General features: G+C 37.3%; 1 long non-coding RNA gene across 1 annotated transcript in view; it reads left to right on the top strand.

The window, feature by feature from the left end:
* Positions 1-13,238, top strand: part of LOC107872601 — a 40,335-nt gene that overhangs the window by 6,727 nt on the left and 20,370 nt on the right. The window contains exon 2 of the long non-coding RNA XR_007047963.1: positions 5,576-5,684. This is a non-coding gene — a long non-coding RNA (uncharacterized LOC107872601). The remainder of the gene's footprint in view (positions 1-5,575; positions 5,685-13,238) is intronic.

Here is a 13,238-nt window from a genome sequence, read left to right as displayed (position 1 = left end):
AATTTACCGAGCATCATCATAGCATCAATATTTCCTCCGGCCTTATCGGACATTAATATAATATCAATATATCTTTCGACCTTACCGGGCATCAACATAATATCAATATATCCTCCGGCCTTGCCGGGCATCATCATAGTATCAATATATCCTCTGGCATTGCCAGACATCATCATAGTATCAATATATTCTTTGGCCTTGCCAGACATCATCATAGTATCAATATATCCTCTGCCCTTGACGGGCATCATAATATCATTAATATATCCTCTGGACTTACTGGACATCAACATAATATCAATATATCTTCTGGACTTACCGGGCATCATAACAGTAGCAACATTTACCGTAGCATCAATATTCATCATAACATCAATACATATATATATATATATAGATATGTAGCCAAATCATTGACAAGTACAAGCCCTACAAATAATAGAATGCAAGAGTAGAAAAGAAAGACGTATATTAGTATCTCACCTTTTATCAATATAATATAATAATAAGTGAATGAACAAACATATCCATATGTGTGAACACTCAATACACTATCGGGCTTAACATGAGTATTAGCATGGTCAATTATAAGTAATGACTATACTTTCTAGAATATCTTTTATTAGACATTCTCTACAATACTAGTACAAAGGGGTTCTTCAGCACAAATAGAAATTTAGTCACTAAGGTTGAGCATAATTTGATTTATAACATAATCCAAGGCACACATAGTGAACTAGTCAATAAATCAAGTGATATCATAATCATGCATTTAATTTACAAGACTATCCATTGCTATCAAAATAATGACAATAAGACAATCAATCAAGTATACACACTATTTCTAAGATCAACATCATGATTGAACCATTTACCGTGTTTAGCCATCACAATCCCAAAAGCATATTCTAGGCGTTAAACACATATCTAAGTCTCTAATGAAGTTACATAGTTCAAGCTTAATGTGGATCAAGTTCCCCTTTTAATATCCCAAACTATCTTCTTCAAGTCTAACCTCTATCCAGAATTAGACTAAACTATCTAAATCATGTCTCAAGGTTTAACAATCCACACTAGTTTTATAAGACAATTCTTCCTCAAGTAAGTCTCTTAAGTCATCCAAAAAACCTAATATCAATTCACAACTATGCATATATAGGCTAACATGCTCTTGAGATGAGTGAACAAGGTCACTCCCATCTAACTAGAGCAATTAGAGCATTCTCATGCTATTCAGAGATAACAAGTCCAACTAAACAAGGTTCCCAACTATGATTCAATTATCACCCTTAACAAGTTTAATAGCCTAATCTCAAGTATTACCATATACTAATTCAATGTCTAAGACCCTGCCCAAGCTTATCAAGATATCAAATTCATACCAAAATATAGCTCAATATAACTACAAGTAAGACTAAACTACCTCAAATCCAAATATAGCTCACAAACCAACTATCTTTGCTTTCCCTTTCCTCGAAGCTTTTTCAACGAGCCATGCTATCAAAAACATAATCTAAGCATTATTACAAGAATATCAACACCCTTATTGTACCATTGTTCTTTAGATCCAAGATGATACCAAAAACCCCAAAGTGGGTCCCATATGGAAAATGAATTTCCAAGACCAAACCATTATTCAAATACCATTGGGAATTTATAACCCTCAATAAATTAGTGCAAAAACAACCCTTTTTGTGGCTAAAATCAATCTTCAAGCCATTAGGGGTTTTTAGGTCTAACAATCAAGAATTTAACACTAAAATTAAAGGAACCTTACCTTAGATTTGATGCTAATCATGAATATGCAAGTTATTTAAGCTCCTAATAAATACCCAAGACTCACTTTGAGAGAGTTACACTCTCTATTAGGGGTTCAGAGTTTCAAAATAATGAAAGAATGGCCAATTTCTGGCCAAGAATACACATAAATTAACGTTGCCTAGGCCCTCAGGAGCAGCAATTATGTACATACACTTTTTGCAACCGTGGCCATCATGATCACACTCAATCCATGCGATCTTGATATCTCCAGCCATTAAAAAAAAGTTGAATGCCTTGGGATGCATCTGGAGTCTAATAAGAGCAAAAAATATGTAACCACAGTGATTTTGATGTTCCAAATATGTTGGTAAAGTTGGATTTTTCATCCGATATAATTTTACTAAATGTTTTGCTTAATGGCCATTTGGAACCAACAAAGACTTCTAAATGGGGAAATGGTTCTAAAAACCAAATAAACTGCCAGGTAATTGAACTATCAGTTCCATCAAGTCATAAATAACTTGGGGCAACTATGGGAGAGATCTAATGGCAGAAATAAGTGAAACACGAGAAATGACCTGAAGGGTTATTACATCTTTATGTAATCCTTATCCCTGAGTTACATGCTAGTGTTCACCCTATTAATCATCTCTGGATATTGTATCCCCATGTGATGCAGGAACCAAAGATTTTTCTACTTTTCCTGTGCAGAGTTAGGTCGATCAGTTTGGTTCATTCATTTGTGGTGTTGTGGTGAAGTGGAGAGATTTCATTCCCCAAGAGGCTTAGGCATTTCAACAACTTTCATTCTTAGATTTGAGTTAATAGTTATTTTATTATCATTAACATTATTATTTTCATTCTCATTTTTATCTATTAGAGTCAGGGACATGTCCTAACCAAGAACGGTATTGGTTGGTTGTTTGGATGGTCATCGATTGTTGATTATAGACTTGTTTTGATTTTTCTTAAACTTGATGCATGCTATCGTGTCATATGTTTGGAATTTATTCAATATTAGGGGATGTTTTGTTGGGTTTGGTTAGGTGAAGGGGGGTGATCTTTACTTAAGATATTTATTATATCTAGGCCCTGGTTTAGGTCATGACAGAGGTGGTATCAGAGCCTAGGTTTGGTGTCATTGGGTGTCCAACAAATTCATGTCAATTATAGTTTTATTTATGAATATGTAGTGCGTCACACATATAAGGAAGAGGCTACGAGGTATTTAGGAATGCTTCCCTTTCTTATTGTTCTATTTTAAGCTATAGAGTCTAAGGTCTTGAATCTTCTTTGATTTTTGAATGTTTTATTTTCAAATCATGCCTTCCAGAAGATCTAATATTCATAGAAACTCTTCTTTTCTATCTTAGGACAATGTGGATGGAGTTCGTCCTACTCAAGAAGTTCAAACCTGGGTTGGGGTCACTGTTTTTTATTGCACTAAGGGAGCTATATGGTTCCCTCTATCCCTCCTCAGGCACCCTAAATTGGTGTGTCTAATGCTGAGTTTTACCAGTTGATTTATTTCCTTACCCAGTTGGTGGCCTTCTAAACTAAGCTTGTTGCTTCTGTTGCTCTATCATCTGAGGTCGTAGGGTTGGCTAGTTTATAAGATTGAGTCGTCCTATTTTCACTGGCTCTAAAGTTGAGGGACATTCTCAAAACTTTATTGATAAGATAGAAAATATCTTTCATATGCTGCATACTTTGGACATGGAGAATATAAAGTTCACAGTTTATTAGTTGAAGGAAGTAGCATAATAATGGTATAATAAGTGGGATCAATCTAGGGTTGACGATGCTGAGTTTGCTTTGTGGGATAATTTCTCTAGTGCTTTCCTTGATTACTTATTTCCTCAGGAAGGAGAGAGGCAAAGGCCAAGGAATTTATAAATCTAAAGCAAGGTAGGATATTCGCAAAATAGTATGCCTTAAATTTTTATAATCTTTCTTGTTATGCTTCAAAATTAGTGTCTAAAATGAGGCTAGAATGAGGAAGTTTGCCTCTTGGTTTTCCCATAAATTAAACTTGAACTATAAGGCTACCTTATCGAACAAGGATATTGACATCTCTAGACTTATGGTGTATATGCAACAAGCAAAAGAGGAGAAGAAGAAAAAAGCATAGATGAGTGAAGAGCAGAAAAAGAAGTTTTGTTATTTGGATTAGGGTAAAGTTCAATAGCAAAGTGGTAAAGATGGTGGAAAGTGGCCTAAGAAGAAGTGGGATAATTTTGGTTCCTACTTTATAAATAGTGCTCCTTATCTTAAGTTGTTGGGTTATCGTTATTCTCAGTATGATAGTGGGTTTAGAGCAATGTGGGGCTCAACAATCTCCATTGTATCCTCCATGTATATATTGTGGTCAAGTGCAGCATGGTGTTTGAGAGCAAGAGTGGAACAAGTGCTTTAAATATTGTCAGATTGGTCATATGTAGAGTGATTGTCCTTCTAAGGTAGCACCTGGGGAAAATAAGATTATTGTATATACTTTGTTTACTCCTGCACCAAAAGATACTTTTTCTGCTTCTGTCTTTGGCACTGGTCAGAACTGTCTGTACATTCTTACCACTCACCAAGATTTTGAGGCATCCTCTAATGTCTTTACTGGTATGCTTAAACTTTTCTCTCATGTTGTATATTTTCTAATTGATCTTGTGTCTGCCCTTTCTTGTGTGACCCCTTATATGTCTATTCATTTTAGTTTTAATCTTGAGTGTATTTCAATCCCTTCTCTGTGTCCACCTTGATGGGTGACTCCAATATGGCTTGAAGGGTCTATAGGGATTGTGTGATGTCGGTCCATGGTAGGTAGACCTTGGTGGATCTAATAGAGTTGGACATATTAGACTTTGATGTGATTTTAAGGATGGATTGGTTGAATTTGTGCTACACGTCTCTTGATTATTGGACCCAAAGGGTCGCTTTCCATTTCCCATATAAGCTAATGATTGAGTGGGAAGGTAGTTCCCTAGTGCCTAAGGGAAATTTTATTTCATATCTTAGAGCCCAAAAATTAGTTTCTAAAATGTGACTCTATCACTTAGTGCATGTTAAGGATTCTAGATTTGAAGGTCCTTCCTTGCAAACTATCCCTGTGGTCTGCGAATTGCTCAAGGTATTTCCTAATGATCTTCCTAGTATTTCTCCTGATAGGGAAATCAATTTTAGGATTGATCTTCTTTTGAAACTTATTCTATTTCTATCCCTCCTTATAGAATAGCTCTTAACATGTTGAAATAACTCAAGGCGCAGTTGAAAGATCTTCTAGATAAGCGTTTTATCCACCCTAGTATGTCTCCATGGGGTACTCTTGTTCTTTTCGTGCATGAGAAGGATGGTTCCCTTCGAATGTATATTGATTACCACTAATTAAATAAGGTGACCGTGAAGAATAAGTATCCACTTTCGAGGATTGATGATTTTTTCAATTAGCTTTAGGGTGCTAAGTTCTTTTCCAAGATTGATCTTCAGTTAGGTTACCATTAGTTGAAGATTAGGAAGGTGGATATCCCTAAGACTGCCTTTCGAATATGGTATGTTCATTTTGAGTTTTTGGTGATGTACTTTGGTTTGACCAATGCCCCGACAACATTCACGGACCTTATTAATTGGGTTTTCTATTAGTTCTTGGATTTGTTCATGATTGTATTTATTGAGGATATTTTTGTGTATTCTAAATGCAAAGTGGATTATGCCGATCACCTCCACATTATGTTGCAGACCCTAAATAATTAATATTTTATACAAAGCTCTCTATGTGTGAGTTCTAGTTGAATGTTGTGACTTATTTGAGTCATGTTATTTCTAGTGAAGGGATTGGTGCATTCACAAAAGGTTACGGTGGTTAGGAAGTCTCTTGGACCCACGACTCCATCCAACAGTCGGAGCTTTTTGGGTTTAGCCGGCTACTATAGAAGGTTTGTGGAAAGTTTCTCTTCTATTGCTACCTCATTAAATATGTTGACTCAGAAAAAGGTAAAGTTCTTGTTATCTAATTCTTGTGAGGTTAGTTTCGAGAAGATGAAGGATAAGTTGACTTTGTCTCCAATTTTAACTCTGCCTGAAGGCACTGATGGTTTTGTTTTCTATTGTGATGCTTCCCAGGTCGGATAGGGTTGTGTGTTGGCATAGCATGAGAAGGTGGTTGCTTATGCTTCTAGACAGTTGAAAGTTTGTAAGAAAAATTATCCGACCCATGATTTGGAATTATTATCCGTGGTATTTACATTCAAAATTTGGCAACATTATTTGTATGGGGTCCATGTTGATATTTATTCTAATCATAAGTTCTTGTAATACGTGTTGATCAAGAGAGAATTGAATCTTAGGCAAAGGAGATGGCTTAAGTTTCTCAAGGACTATGACAAGAGTCTTTACTATTATCAAGGTAAAGCTAACGTGGTTGTTGATGTTCTTAGTTGGTTGTCTATGGGAAGCTTGTGTTATGTGAATGAGGATAAGTAGGATTTGGTGATGGATATTCGCCGTTTGGCTAATCTTGGAGTTTGTCTCCTAGATTCAGTGAATGGTGGTGTAATTATGCAAGAGGTGGTAAGATTATCTCTTGGTGCTGAAGTAACAGAGAAGCAAGTATTGGATCTTATTATGATGCAAATCAAGAATGATGTAGGCAGGCAAAAACTAACGGTTTTTGAGATTAGTGGTGATGGTATCTTAAGGTACCAAGGTATATTATAAGTCCCAGATGTTGATGGGTTGTAAGGAAGAATTTTGGATGAAGCTCATGAGTCGTGATATACTATTTATCCTTATTTGACAAAAATGAATAAGTGCAAGGTCTGCCAGCAAGTGAAGGTAGAACACTTGAGGCTCGATGGTTTAACTCAAGAGATTAAACTGCCAGAGAGGAAATAAAAGGTAATTAATATAGATTTTATTACCGGTCTTCCATAGTCTCACTACCAATTTGATTTGATTTGGGTTATCGTGGATAGGATGACTAAGTCTACTCAATTCTTACCAGTTAGGACTAATTTCTCTTCTGAGGACTATGCTAAGTTGTTCAATGGGGAGATTATGAAATTGTATTGTACTCCAGTCTCCATCATATTTAATTAGGGTATCCAATTCTCATCTCACTATTGGAAATCATTTCAGTGAGGTTTGGGGACTAAGGTGATGAAACACCCTAGGTTTTTATCCTTAAAAATTTCCTAGGTTTTGGATTATGGACATCATATGAATAGGGGTTACTAGTCGTATGATAAAGTATGATTGGTGGGTCTTGTTAGTATGTTAACTAGGGTAGGTTGGTTAGTTTCTGTCCAAGGTACGAATGGATCATACTAATCATATGTTAGGGTACTAGGGGTATGATGCAAATCGTATGTTGCCCAATGTTTAACCTAGATAAGTCTATTCTGCCTAATATACGGATTAAGGGTACTGGTCATATGGTTGAGTACTGATTGGCCATGGTGGTCATATATCTGATAGTGTTGTGGTCTAAGGGGAGGCCTAAGGTAAAATATAAGGGCACCACTCATACCCTAGGGTTCAGTTTTGGAAGGTGGTCGTACCCCCCATGGGAGTTTTAGACAATTTAAGTTGGGGGTAATCTGGATAATTCTCCTCTTAACCTCATAAGGGCCCACGGCTTATAACACTCTTGGGACATCATTTACCCTATTATTCTAATCTTAAACACTTAGAAACTCTCTCAAATTCTCATAAGGTTCTTGGGTCAAGGAAGGCTAAGGTTTCATTAATAAGGTCGATTTAGGGCTTACAAGGGTAGTGTCTCTCCATCATCTTCATAATCGAAGGCTTGTTACTCCTATTTCGCTGTTAGTTCCAACTAAAGGCATGTTTTATGTATGGTTTTTAGGGCATAATTATGGTATGGTTTAGGGTTTCGAATATATGTTGGGGGGTTTTGGGTTATTTATTATTTGGTTATGGTTTTCCCATGTTTTAATTATGGTCTTCATATTTTAATGGTGGTTTGAATATACGGTTGCATGGTAATGGTTAATTGGTACTTGATTTTGGTTTTGAATACTATGCCCTCAACATGTTTGATAAAATGCCTATGAGAATATTTCTACTATATTGTCGAACTTTCATTGAAAACTTTGCAAGGTATAAAGTGGTAATGGAATCGTAATTGGTTTAGATAGTTTTTAATGGTTTAATGGTAAGGTCTTGGGGGTCATGGTTATGGTCTAATTGAATATCCTTGTGGGGTACATGGGACTCCCCCAATAAAACTTAATAATGATCATCTTGTGGGGTACCTAGGAATATCTAACGAAACTTAATAATGTAATCTATGGGTACATGGGAATTCCTTCTTTAAAGAGGATGGCTAAGGACATTTCTTGCAAGCTATGGCCGGTATGACTATACCATTACTTATAGCCTTGGATAATAATAAATGGAGTTGGTAATTTAGTTGTGTTTTAATGGTTTTAATTGGGAAATAATGATGGGGTGTGATAACTAACCGTAAAGGTGTGAGTGCAATGGACGGACAGTAGAAATACATATTTCCTGACATAAGGATTAGTCATGGATACCACATATATAATACTTATAGGGTACACGGGAATCTCCTAAGTTACACTTGTATATATATGTCATAGAGAGCGAAGGGTACACGAGAATAACCTACTCCTATGGTATCTCTGATTTGTGCAGATACATACATCGAGGCCCATTCAGGGGGTAACACTGGACTCATATATATATATATGATTGTGTATGCATATGGTTGTTTGCTTGGTTTTGAAGGTTTGCATTATTTTATTCTTATTTTGAGTGCATGCTAGCAATCTCTTACTAACCCTTCTCCAGGAGTTGTATCCCCATGCAATATAGGAATAGACCATTCTACTCATCCTGATAATGCCCTTGTTTGGTTCATGTCAAGTTGGTATAAAAGATTTAAGTTCATGGTCAATTGGGAATCCACAAAGACGTGTTGAGTAGAGTCTCTCTTAAGAGTGTATAGCACGCTACACTCATTAGAGAGAGGATACAAGGCATTTAGGAATATTTCTCTTTCATGTGTTCTATTTTCAAGCTTGGAGTCTAAGTCCTAGGATTTTCTCTAATCCCTATTTGTTTGCTTTTCAGATCACGCCTCGACGATCTAATACACACAAAAACTCCTCTATCCTGATTGGGGATTATGTTGATGGGACACATTCTATCAATGAGATCCATACTCAGTCTAGGTTTCCATTTCCTAATCTTCTTAGAGTTCTACTGATTCCCTCTAGTCCTCCTTAGGCCAACTTGACAAATATGGAGTTTCGTCAGTCAACTAATATGATTTCTCAGTTCGTAGCTTTTCAAGTTGAGCAAGGTGCATCTAGCATTCCATCTTTTTAGGCCACAAGGGTTATCCAGTTCATGGGGATGAGTCCTCCAACTTTAATTGGTGTTAAGGTGGAGGAGGATCCTCAGGGTTTTCTAGATGAGATGGAAAAAATATTCAAGGTTATACATGCCATGAATGTGGAAGGGGTGGAGTTTGCTGCCTACTAGCTAAAAGATATGGCATACTAATGGTACGAGAAATAGGATAGGGCAAGGGGTGGGGTCGATGAGTCATCTCTGTGGGAGACTTTCTCTACTATATTTTTGGACCTCTTCTTTACTTAGGAGCTGAGGGAAGTGAAAGCAGAGGAATTTGTTAATCTTAAAAAGGGGAAGATATTGATCAAAGTGTATGCCTTGAAGTTTCACCAGTTGTCTCGATATGCTTCAAATATGGTGACTGTTATGAGGGGCCGAATAAGAAGGTTCACTTTGGGACTATCTCGTGAGTTGATCCTTGAAAGCAAGACTACATCGCTGATCAAGGACATAGATATCTCTAGGTTGGTTGTTCATATACAATAAGTGGAGGAGAAAAAGAGAAAGCAAGCTGAGATAGGAGAAGGGCGGGAAAAAAGTTTAGGTTTTCTAAGCAAGGTAGTGGGCAACAAAAAAATGGTAAAGATGGTGGTAAGTGGCCAAATAAAAAGTAGAGGAGTTCTAGTTCTTTATCCACAGCTAGAACTCCCTACCCGAAGCCGTTGAGAGATAGGCGTCAGGAAAGTGGCAAAAATTTTAGGGCACAGGGTGCCCAATCTCAGGATAACGGGGCTCAGTCGGGTTCATCATGTCCTCCTTATAGGTTTTTAGGTCGATTGCATTGAGTTTTTTATGATGAGGAGAGGGACAAGTGTTTTAAATATGGTCAACTAGGACATATGCTTAGAAAATATTTGACTGGTAAGGTCGCTTCGAGAGCGAATAGGGTTTCAGTTGCCTCTTAATTTGTTCCAACACCAAAGGGTGTTGCTTCTGCATCTGTTTTTTCTTCTGTACTAACACAGGTCGGAATTAATTATATGAACTTACTACCTGACAGGATTCTAAGACATCACCTATAGTCCTAATTGGTATGTTGCAGCTCTTTTCATGTGGTGTATATTGTTTACTTGAACCAGGGTCGACTCTCTCTTATGTGACTCCCTTTGTGGCTATGTATTTTGGTTTTGGTTCTGAGTGTGTTTCCGACCTTTTTCTATTTCTACTTAGTAGGTGACTCTGTGATTGCTATAAGTGTCTATAGGGGGTTTTTGGTATCTGTTGGTAATAAGGAAACCTTGGTGTATTTGTATTAACTAGATATGGTCGATTTTGATGTTAGTCTAGGGATGGATTGGTTACACTCATGCTATGCATCATTAGACTGTCAAACTTGTAAGGTTGTCTTTAAGCTCCCTTGTGAACCAGTTATTGAGTAGGAGGGTTGTTCCCGAGCTCTTAAAGGGATGTTTTATATCATATCTTAGAGCTCGGAGATTAATCTCCAAGGGGTGTCTTTATTATCTGGTTTGGGTTAAAAATTCTAACTCGCGGGTCCATTGATTCGGTCTATGTGGTCTATGTATTTCCTGAGGTCTTCCAGATGACCTTCCTGGTGTTCTTTTGGATAGCGAGATTGAGTTTGTGATTGATCTTGTTTTGGACACCTGTCTAATTTCTATTACCCTTTATAGAATGGCTTCGGCTAAGTCAAAAGAACTCAAGAAATAGTGTAAGGATCTTTTGGATAAAGGTTTTATCTATCCTAGTGTACCCCCATGGGGTACACCGATGCTATTCATGTGTAAGAAGGATGGTTATCTTCGAATGTGTATTAATTACCGACAGTTGAATAAGGTAACAGTGTACCAAATTCTTTTCTAAGATTTATATTTGGTCTGGGTATCATCGGCTTGAGATTAGGGAGATGGATATCCGTAAGACAACTTTCTATACCCGATATGGGCACTTTGAGTTCTGGGTAATGTCATTTGGTTTGACAAATGCTCCTGCGACATTCATTTATTTGATGAATAGGGTCTTTTATCAGTTTTTGGATCTATTTATCATTGTGTTCATTGATGACATTTTGGTTTACTTTAAGAGTGAGGTGGATCATGACAATTACCTACGTGTTGTGTTACAGACTCTGCAAGAACAACAATTGTGTTCCAAATTCTCTAAATGTCAATTTTTGGTTGAACACTATCACTTTTTTGGTCATATTATTTCAAGTGAGGGGATCATGGTGGATCCACAAAAGGTTGCGGCGGTTAATAAGTGGCCTAGACCCACGACTCCAACCGATATTCAGAGATTTTTAGGTTTAGCTAGCTACTATAGAAGGTTTGTGGAGGGTTTCTCGATAATAGTTTCTATGTTGACTAAGTTGACCCAGAAGAAGGTAAAGTTCTCTTGGTCCGATGCTTGTGAGAGTAGTTTTGAGAAGCTGAAGGATAAGCTAACTTTGGCTTCAATTTTGACTTTGCCTGAAGGCACTGATGGGTTTGTGGTTTACTATAATACATTTCGTGTGGGACATGGTTGTGTTCTAATGCAGCATGGTAAGGTAATATCCTATGCTTCTAGGTACTTAAGGTCATGAGAGAAATTATCCTACTCATGATTTGGAGCTGTTAGCAATGGTGTTCGCATTGAATTCCTGACGCTACTATTTGTAGAGAGTGCATGTGGACATCTTCTCAGGAGCTTAACCTTAGGAAAATAAGATGGCTTGAGCTACTCAAGGACTATGATATGAGTCTTCACTAACACCCAGGTAAAACTGACGTGATTGTTGATGCTCTTAGCAAGTGGTCCATAGGGAATCTAGCTTAAGTGGATAAGGAAAAGTAGGAATTTTTGAATGATATTCACCGTTTATCTAACCTGGGAGTTCGTCTCTTGGACTCCAAGGATAGTGGTGTATTGGTACAGGAGGTGGTGTGATTGTATCTTAGTACAGAGATTAAGGAAAAGCAAATGCTAGATCCTATCTTAATGAAAATCAAGGGTGATGTAGATAGAAAAAAGGTGATGGTATTTGAGATTAGTGGTGATGGTATCTTGCGGTACCAATGGAGGTTATGTGTTTTTGATGTCGATGGATTGTGAGAAAGGATATTAGCAGAGGCATATAAATCATGCTATGTTGTTCATCTCGGTTTGATGAAAATATATCATGATCTTAAGGAGATGTATTGGTGGAGTGGTATGAAGAGGGATGCGCCTAATTTTTTGGCCAAATGTATGGTGTGTAATCAAGTGAAAGTTGAGCACATGAGGTCTGGAGGGTTGTATCAAGAAATTAAATTGCCGGATTAGAAATGGGAAGTAATCAACATGGATTTTGCTATTGGTCTCCCTTAGTCTTAGAATCAATATAATTCGATTTGGGTCATCATGGATAGGATGGCAAATTTGGCTTATTTTTTGCCAGTGAGAACTAACTTTTCAGTTAAGGATTATGTGAGGTTGTATCTTTAAAGGATTGTAAAACTATATGGGGTACCTATTTTTATTATCTCTTATCGTGGTATGCAGTTTTCTTTTCATTTTTAGAGGTTATTTCAAAAAGGGTTGGGGACTAAGGTGAGTCTGCGTACTATTTTTCTTCCACAGTTGGATGGGTAAGGAAAAAGGACTATTCAGACATTGGAGGACATGCTTCGAGCGTGCGTGATTGACTGTGGTGGTAATTGGGTTGAGCATCTACCTCTTTTAGATTTTGCTTACAATAATAGGGACCATTCTAACATTGGGATGGCTTTTTTTGTGGCATTATATAGTAGGAGGTGTAGATCTCCTATTGGGTGGTTCGAGCTTGGTGAGGTGGATATGCTTGGCTCAAAATTTGTTTACTGGGCCATAGAGAAGGTCAAGGTGATTCGAGATAGGCTTAAGGCCACCCAAAGTCACCAAAAGTCCTATGCATATGGAAGGCGTAGGGACTTAGAGTTTGAGGTTGGGGATAGGGTGTTCCTGAAAGTGTCTCCCATGAATGGAGTATTGTGGTTTGGGAAGAAAGAAAAGCTAAGTCCCTGATATGTGGTTCCTTACTTAGTCTTGCGAAGGGTTCGTAAGGTTGCATGTGACATGGAGTTGCCTTCTAGTTTGAACTCCATTCGGTAATCCATGTTTGTATATTG

This window comes from Capsicum annuum, chromosome 12, assembly GCF_002878395.1.
Source record: "Capsicum annuum cultivar UCD-10X-F1 chromosome 12, UCD10Xv1.1, whole genome shotgun sequence".
Classification (NCBI taxonomy): Eukaryota; Viridiplantae; Streptophyta; class Magnoliopsida; order Solanales; family Solanaceae; genus Capsicum; species Capsicum annuum.
This window is presented reverse-complemented; position numbering and strand designations above follow the sequence as displayed.